Here is an 8070-nt window from a genome sequence, read left to right on the forward strand (position 1 = left end):
CCTGATATTTCCTATTCTGCATTAGTTGTCTAACAACAAAGAATCATTAAACATCATGAGAAAGATGAAGGGAGAGTATGTAAAAGAAAAAGGAAGCGTGAGAAGAAAAGAGAGGAGAAAAAAGTGAGAAAAAGAGAAATATAATGGAAAAAATGACAGAAGTGTGAATGAAAATGACAGAGAGCGGGCTAAAAAAAAAGAGAAATAACCTTAAATCAACAGTAACAACAATCGTAATTACAAATCCCAATCTCTGGTTGTAATACTAATATTCAGTTAAAGGTCCCGTTTACCTTGGGGAGCAGTGACTTAAAAAAAAAAATGTTTAAGATATCACATTTGATGCTTATATGTAGGTCTCTACTATCACAAAACATCCTACCATAATTTTCAATTTAGCCTTTAATATGAGAAGATATCAGTATTTTTCTCAATAAACTATAGCTGTGGATGGTTTAGTCTTGGACCATTTTATCATAACTATTGTTCACATTTTGTGTGTTTAACAATACTTGCATCAATATATTTTGTATACGGATTCAAACTTTTACAGTGGTTGTTTGTATCCCTAACTCACAGAACTTTTTTAAAACAATAATGCTGGGTTTTTGTTTCTTCTGCAAAAGGTAAATTATAATGCCTTGAAGATTTCACAGGTACAGTAGTCTTGGCATTAATATAATCAGATAGCATCAGGCAAAGCAAAATGGTTAATGGTAAATCAAATGTCTTTATTTCATACTTTCCAGTTTATCGCAGTGTCAATAGACAATGCATGATGTAAGAAAAACAAATGTAAAATCAATATACGTTATGCAGTTTACTGTATATGTTACACATTGTATTTGATAGTATAGATATGCCAAAGTGGATTGATAAAATATATCAAAATCAAAGTCCGTATAACAATAATATTACACGTAATGAAATAGAGATCAAAATCATGATACGTCATATTCTTATAATAGGTGCAAACAGAAAACCACAAAATACAACCAAGAAAAACAAAAGAAGAAGGAAAATACATGTTGTAAGACAGGAAAGGAATTGAAGGAAACAGGAAATGCAGATGAAATAGCCAATCAGGATACAAGAATTTCCAGAACTTACGTTGATCACACCATACAGCAGCATTATCGCAGACAGAAGAAGGAGGGAGTAGAGTCCAAAATCAACACAGTTTGCAATGAAGTAGGCACCTTCCCACGCGGATGAGAGATATGATACAGCTATACAAGGCAAAGACAAAGTGAACTGAATGATTTATTTAATACAGCATGATTTAGTCGAAATACATCAAACAAATTTGTCTATCTAAATCATGACATATTATGCATTCAAAAGAAAAGAAATATGAATGTTCTGTCCATGTCCATAGCCACTGAAAACATGTTAATTCCCAATCCTCCAAGGTAATATTATTCTAGCCTAACATTTGACTCTTGGTATACTGTGTATGTGTTCAAAAGTATGAACACTATGATAAATTCTCAATAAACTGCTAAGTTCTTTTCCAACTCTCAGAAGACTAGTGTTAATGGAAGCAACCTTACATTTATTTGCACAAAGGCTGCGGTAAACGATTTTTTTACAGTTCTACAAATGCAAATACAGTGCTCACGTATTTGGATTAATAACACCACTTACAAGCACAATGAAATTCAGTGTACCAGGACAATACAGATTTTATGTGTTGTTTTCACTCTGGGTTACAACACACCTTTTTGGGGTATGATTAGGCTGCAACACTTGAACTTAACCTCATTAATGACTTAAATTGATAACCAATGCCAGAGAAAATGAAATCAAAGGGATTTCATTTTCTCATCAGAACACTAACTTTCAATCCAATTCTGCCAATAGGGTATTCTAATCTGTTGCACAGGATGTAGTTTGTGGGCCTATAAAAGTATACTGGCATTGTGCTGATGGCTAAATTGAGCCTTGTAAAGTTCCTATTCATGATTGCACTGAAGTAGAGGTGACCATGTGTGTTATGCTCATCCAAAATCATATTGTTTTAGAGGAAAAATCGTATTTTTAAATCTGCCTTAATTAATAGTCAAACATTTTACTACGGCATAAACCTGTCATGACAGTATCAGCAACTTGTATATCATTGTTCTTTTCATTCCATCTGTCGTTCTGTTTTTTTTTTTCGCTTCTTTGAGACCTTGCAACAGCAAAGAACAAAATGATACAGAACATCCTGCAAAATGCAAGATACAATGTATGTCAACAGTTCCACCACTGCACACAGCGTACAAGTTTATATATTTGGATTACAGGTTGTATTTTTTTTTCTGTAAGTAAATGAATAGTATCAACTAGAAATGTCGCTATGGCGACTGGTATGCCTCCGCCATAATGAATGGTTCTCCTAATAGGTCTACAGTACATGTGGACAATGTGTGATTACATTTTCACAAAATTGGCAAAATATTAAAATGACAAGTTTGTCACAAATGTGTTGAATGTTCACCTTCCTTGACCTAGGTTTAATTGGATGAATAGGAGAGCATGTATTTGGAGATTTAAGAACTTTAACTTGACTTTCATCCATTCATAAGTTTGTGCACTGAGTAATTTTCAAGGTATGGAGAAAAAGTACAATTTCTGTATTGAATAGTAAATTGTTGCCATTTTCATCTGTGATTTGACCCTAAAATTCATATTAAGATAATCACTGTCAGGCAGAACATGCAAAAATATGTAGTACGTTTCAAGATAACTTGAACCCTTTCCTAGATATGGATGAAACAGTTAGTTCAGCACTTTCACTTGATCTTTGACCTTTTGACCTTTGAGGCAAAAAAAAAACTGAAACAGAGAATCTCTATTGGGTTATACATGCATACACCAATAGGACAAAAAAATCCTGCTGGCATTGCATAATTATGAGGGTAATAGTAAAATTTTGAAGTGTTACCCTTGACCTTTGACCCCTGACCTTTGACCCCATCAACCCTAAATTCTCTAGATAATCACTGCCAGTCAGTAATTATACTATGTTCCATGAAGATACCTTGAACAATTTCCAAGGTACAGAGAAAAAAGTGAAATTTTAACATTTTTACTTGACCTTTTGACCTTTGACCTCATGACCCCAAACTTTCACCAGAGAATCTTAATTGGGTAATACATGCATACACTAAGTTTCAAGAAAATATCTTCAGCCAATGCATAGATATGAAGGAAATAGTGAAATTTTACATATCTGACCTTGACCTTTTGACCTTTGACCTTGAGCATGTGCACCCAAAAGTTGATAGGCACAACTGCACCCCCTAATACACATACATGCCAAGTTTCATTAGGATACCTCAAAAGGTTTTTTAGTTACGCTTGCCACAAAATTCATTACGGACGGACGGAAGGACGGACAGACGGACGGACGGAAGGACGGACGGACGGAAGGACGGACGGAAGGACGGACGGACGGACAACCCGAAAACATAATGCCTCCAGGACCACTTCGTGGCGGAGGCATAATGAGGAGCAGATTTTAATTCGCAACATAGATGGCGATATGACATGCATAAAGAAGGATCCTTTTTGATAAAGAGTGACTATTAAAAAAGCAGACACACAAATTTGTGTAATGTGTATATTCAAGTTCATACTTGAAGAAATATGTGCCTTTTCTCTTTTATTATCTGCTTTTATTTCTGACAATTTACTCTATTTGACTTAAAGGGATCGCATAGTTTTGGTTGAGTCCTAATTTCAGGTTTCTAACATTTTTTGGTGAGATAATGAGAACCTCTTGTGAAATATGAAAGAACGTGTAATTCCACAAAGAATTCAACCTTTACCTGATGAAAATTTGTGTTGAAATGGCTGAGATATCCAAAACAGAGTGATTCTATTAAAGTGTGGGACCCATACTTTATTACGATCGCTTTATTTTACTTCAGGATGTTTCAGTCATTCCAAACCCGATTTTCATCGAATAAACTTTTAATTCCTCCTAAAATGGTATGCACTGTACTATTTCGTAAGTGTTTTCTTGGTATCTTGCAAATAGTTAAAAGCTCAATTCTCATCTCCACCAATACTGTACAATCCCTTTAAAAACTGCTGGTCTATGGTCCTTATCTAGCATTTTTTTTTTTCTTTCTTTTTTTTTTTACTTTAAAAGCAACATGCAGTTATATTTGAAAGTTGATAATAACATTCTGTGGGTTGGAACTTTCAAATAAGATTTATAATGCCACACAAGAGTATCAGATTTCAGAGTGATGTTAATAGTTTTCTGCAGGAATTCATCTTGTTGAGACACTTCAAAATATTTGAAGAGTTTTGTCACAGATCGACCTAATTGCATTCTTGTTTTGTGGAAATATTTGCGAATAAAGGTGCTAACAATGGTTAAAACAATATAGGATATTCTTTGTCATGTTACAAGTAAGGTATCACAGGACAATTTTTTTTTAATTTTGCTCTGTCTGATGGGTTTACTTTTAAAACGTCTGAAAATTGTTCTTAGCCCTTTCTGCAGTGAAACTCTTTAATTTCTAAGTTTATCTCCTCATCCCAATATTTTCATTCAGTATACACCAATAGCAAGAATAAGCAAATCAAATATCACACATTCACATGTATACATCGTACGGGACTACAAGAGCTTTATTTTCCATGATACATTGACTGCAGTTCTACAGATGCAACATGATAAAATCATATATTTATGCTATGATAAAGATGGTTAATTTGTTATCAAGAATCAAAATCGATTTACAAGTTTGCAACCGGAAAGAAGGAGCTGAACTGCAAGGATGTTTATACTTGTATCGACATTGCAACTGATTGACAAATTGCCCTTCATCTACTGAGATATATATAAGTCACTCATCGGTCAAGCCCCAGTTATATATCTGAATTATTAGTGCTTAAATCTCACAAACACACTCATTTTTTGCGCAGTTTCAAGAACACTCTTCTCTTACAAATTCCAACACGCAAAACAAAAGTATCATTAGGAGATGGAACATTTGCCTGTGCAGCTCCAAAGCACTGGAATGACCTACCATTAGAAGTCAGGAAATCCCCAACGGTAGCGTTCTTTATATCACGACTCAAAAAACATCTTTTCCTCTAACTGTTCATTATCATCAAGCACATCAGAAGCTTTTACAGTTTAGGGGAATATATATCTATAGATTTTGCGCTTTATAAATTGATATGTTATCATTATTATTATTACTTCCTGCGGACACAGACACAGTTTATATGTGTGTGTATGGTGTGTGCATATATTCATACAAATACAACTTTTTTTTTTTTTTGGAGGGGGCGTTGTGATTTTAACTAAATTAGTTAAAAATGCAGCTGCTGCACTTCCACTCCATACTGCTGAATTGGTTTTCTGGAAGCAAGAGTTTACCACTGCGCAGCTAGTTTTCACTGATTGTTTTTGTTCTTCACAAAAATGAACTCTATGAAATCATTTTTTAATACCTCTACACAACTTCTGGTATAGAAATAAACGAAGTATTAATCACATCTTATTCAAAAAGACAGTCGAAGGAAAAGGAAAACACTGTACGATAACCCTTCTTTCTAGAAATGCACATCCAGCTTTTTTTTCCCCAGATGTTCAACCTTTATCATTTATTTTGTACTTCTGTTTCCAGTAAACAAGAAACTTGGGGTTTTATACAATGTATAGCCCGCTATTGCGCTACCAGACTTGAATACTTCAGGTGCGATCACACATCGCCGGTTTAGACGGCGGTTCAAGGCGGTTCTCAAACCGCCGTGAACCGTGTCCCAACGATGGCGGAAAGCACTTTCACGCGAAGTGACTACGTTCTCAAGACGTTTTGAACACGGCGCTAACGCGGATTGGCGCGGTAGTAACACGGATCTCCCCGAAAGGCGGCGGAGTCGATACCAGGCCCCTGGAGTTGGATGCAATCACAGCCCATTTACACGCAATTAGCCAACGAGGAGCGTGTTGCTTTGTTACAATCCCTATAATAAAGGGCTTTTTATGAATGCAGTCGATTCATTTTATTGCTGACTTCAACAGCACATTCGTCTCCGTGAATCTAGAACAACTAGGGAAACATGGCGAATCTAGTACCAGATGATATTCGCCGTGCTCAGCTGCTGATGGGAAAGATGGAAGTGTCGCTGCTGTTTGCAGGTATGGCAGCTGAACTTGAGGAAGAAGAAGAGCAACAACAGCGACGACGAAGACAAGGGTTACGACGAAGAAGAAGTGAAAGAAGGAGGTGCTGGGTGGAGCCGTGGCTGCTGCGAAGACCCTTATATGTTCAATATGAAGGCTTATTGGCAGAACTCAGTAAGGAAGATGTGGGCAACTTCAGAAATTTCACAAGGATGGATCCTGCCACTTTTCAGGAACTGCTAGCTAGAGTGGGACCCAGGATAGAAAAACAGGACACGTTCTGGAGTAAGTCTCTTGAACCCGGACTGAAACTAGCCATTACTCTGCGCTATCTAGCATCGGGAAACAGCTACAAGTCATTGCAGTTCGGATTTAGAGTAGCCTGTAACATCATCTCCATCCTCATCATTGAGGTCTGCCAAGCTATCATTGATGAGCTATCAGCAGAAGATATGGTCTGTCCAACCACACTAGAAGCCTGGAAAGAAGTTGCCAGATGGTTTTCTAACCGCTGGAACCTCCCCCATTGTGCTGGCGCAGTTGACGGTAAGCACATTGCAATAAGATGTCCAAAGAAGGCCGGCTCATTCTATTTCAACTACAAGGGATTCCATTCTATTGTCCTTATGGCTGTGGTGGATTCAGACTATAAGTTCCTGTACGTAGATATTGGTGCAACAGGAGCGGGATCTGATGCAGGAGTCTTTGCTGATACTGAGTTGAAAGAAGCTCTGGAGAATAGCACCATAGGTCTACCCAAGCCTGACCCTCTGCCTAATGATGACCAACCAGTGGCCTATTTCATAGTTGGGGACGATGCATTCCCTCTCAAAACCTAGATGATGAAGCCACTACCTCTCAGGAATATGACGATGAAAGAACGTATCTTCAACTACAGACTTTCCAGAGCTAGACGCGTAGTGGAAAACGTGTTTGGTCTTCTGGCAGCAAGGTTCAGATGCTTGCTGACAACTTTGCCCCAAAGTCCAGAGAGGGTCAGCACTATAACACTTGCCTGCTGTGTGTTGCACAATTTCTTCAGGATGAGGCAGCCAAGTCTGGAAGCTGATGTTTTTGACCAAGAACACCCTCAGACACATAACATCATCCCTGGGGCATGGAGGAATGATGCCAGCCTACCTGACATGGAGCATGTCTACAGAGGCAATGTCAGCAGAGCAGCCAAAGAACAGCGCAAATACCTGGTGGAGTATGTAAACCCAGAAGCTGCCCGTGTGCCGTGGCAAGAAAACAAAGTTTAAGGAATAGAGCCAAATAAGTACGTTTTTTTTTTTTATTATGATAACAATAACTCAAAGTAATAACAGAAGAGCTGAACAGGTAAATATATAGAACTCAACATATTTACAAAGTTTCCTGTGTATTTACAGGTTGACATAAGTAATATGATGTAATTGTCTTCAGATTTCAACATCTCTTTTTTCTCTTTTAACTTTGAAAATAATACCCTATCCTTATCAACAATCATTAAAAAAGCATAAATGTCAAAGCAGAATCAAAAATAATTTACAAAGTTTCCTGTTCATATGCGAGTTCATTTATATCAAGTCATGTACAAGTACTTGCTTGTTTCAATTTTGTTAACTTTCTTAAGTTTTCACATATCTGTAAAACAGTCATTAAAAAGGCATACATGTCAACGCAGAATCCAACATATCTACACAGTTTTCGGAGTATTTTCAAATTGACATAAGTAATGTTATTGCTTCAAGTTTCCACAACTTTTTTTTTTAATCTCTGTATCTTTTCACTTTTAGAATATCTGTACCAACAGCCATTAAAAAGACTAACATGTCAAATCAGAATCCAACATAATTTACAAAGTTGCATGTTTATTTGCAGAGTCATATATCAAGTGATGTACAAGTACATGTTTTTGTTTTTAAATGTTTACATATCTGTAACAATAGTCA

The 8070-nt window shown here is 36.7% G+C and overlaps 1 pseudogene; it reads left to right on the forward strand.

The window, feature by feature from the left end:
- The first annotated feature begins 6072 nt into the window (after window positions 1-6072).
- LOC140229709 (putative nuclease HARBI1) lies at window positions 6073-7398 on the forward strand (annotated as a pseudogene).
- The last annotated feature ends 672 nt before the right edge of the window (window positions 7399-8070 follow it).

This window comes from Diadema setosum, chromosome 6 (genome assembly GCF_964275005.1).
Source record: "Diadema setosum chromosome 6, eeDiaSeto1, whole genome shotgun sequence".
NCBI classification, from domain to species: domain Eukaryota; kingdom Metazoa; phylum Echinodermata; class Echinoidea; order Diadematoida; family Diadematidae; genus Diadema; species Diadema setosum.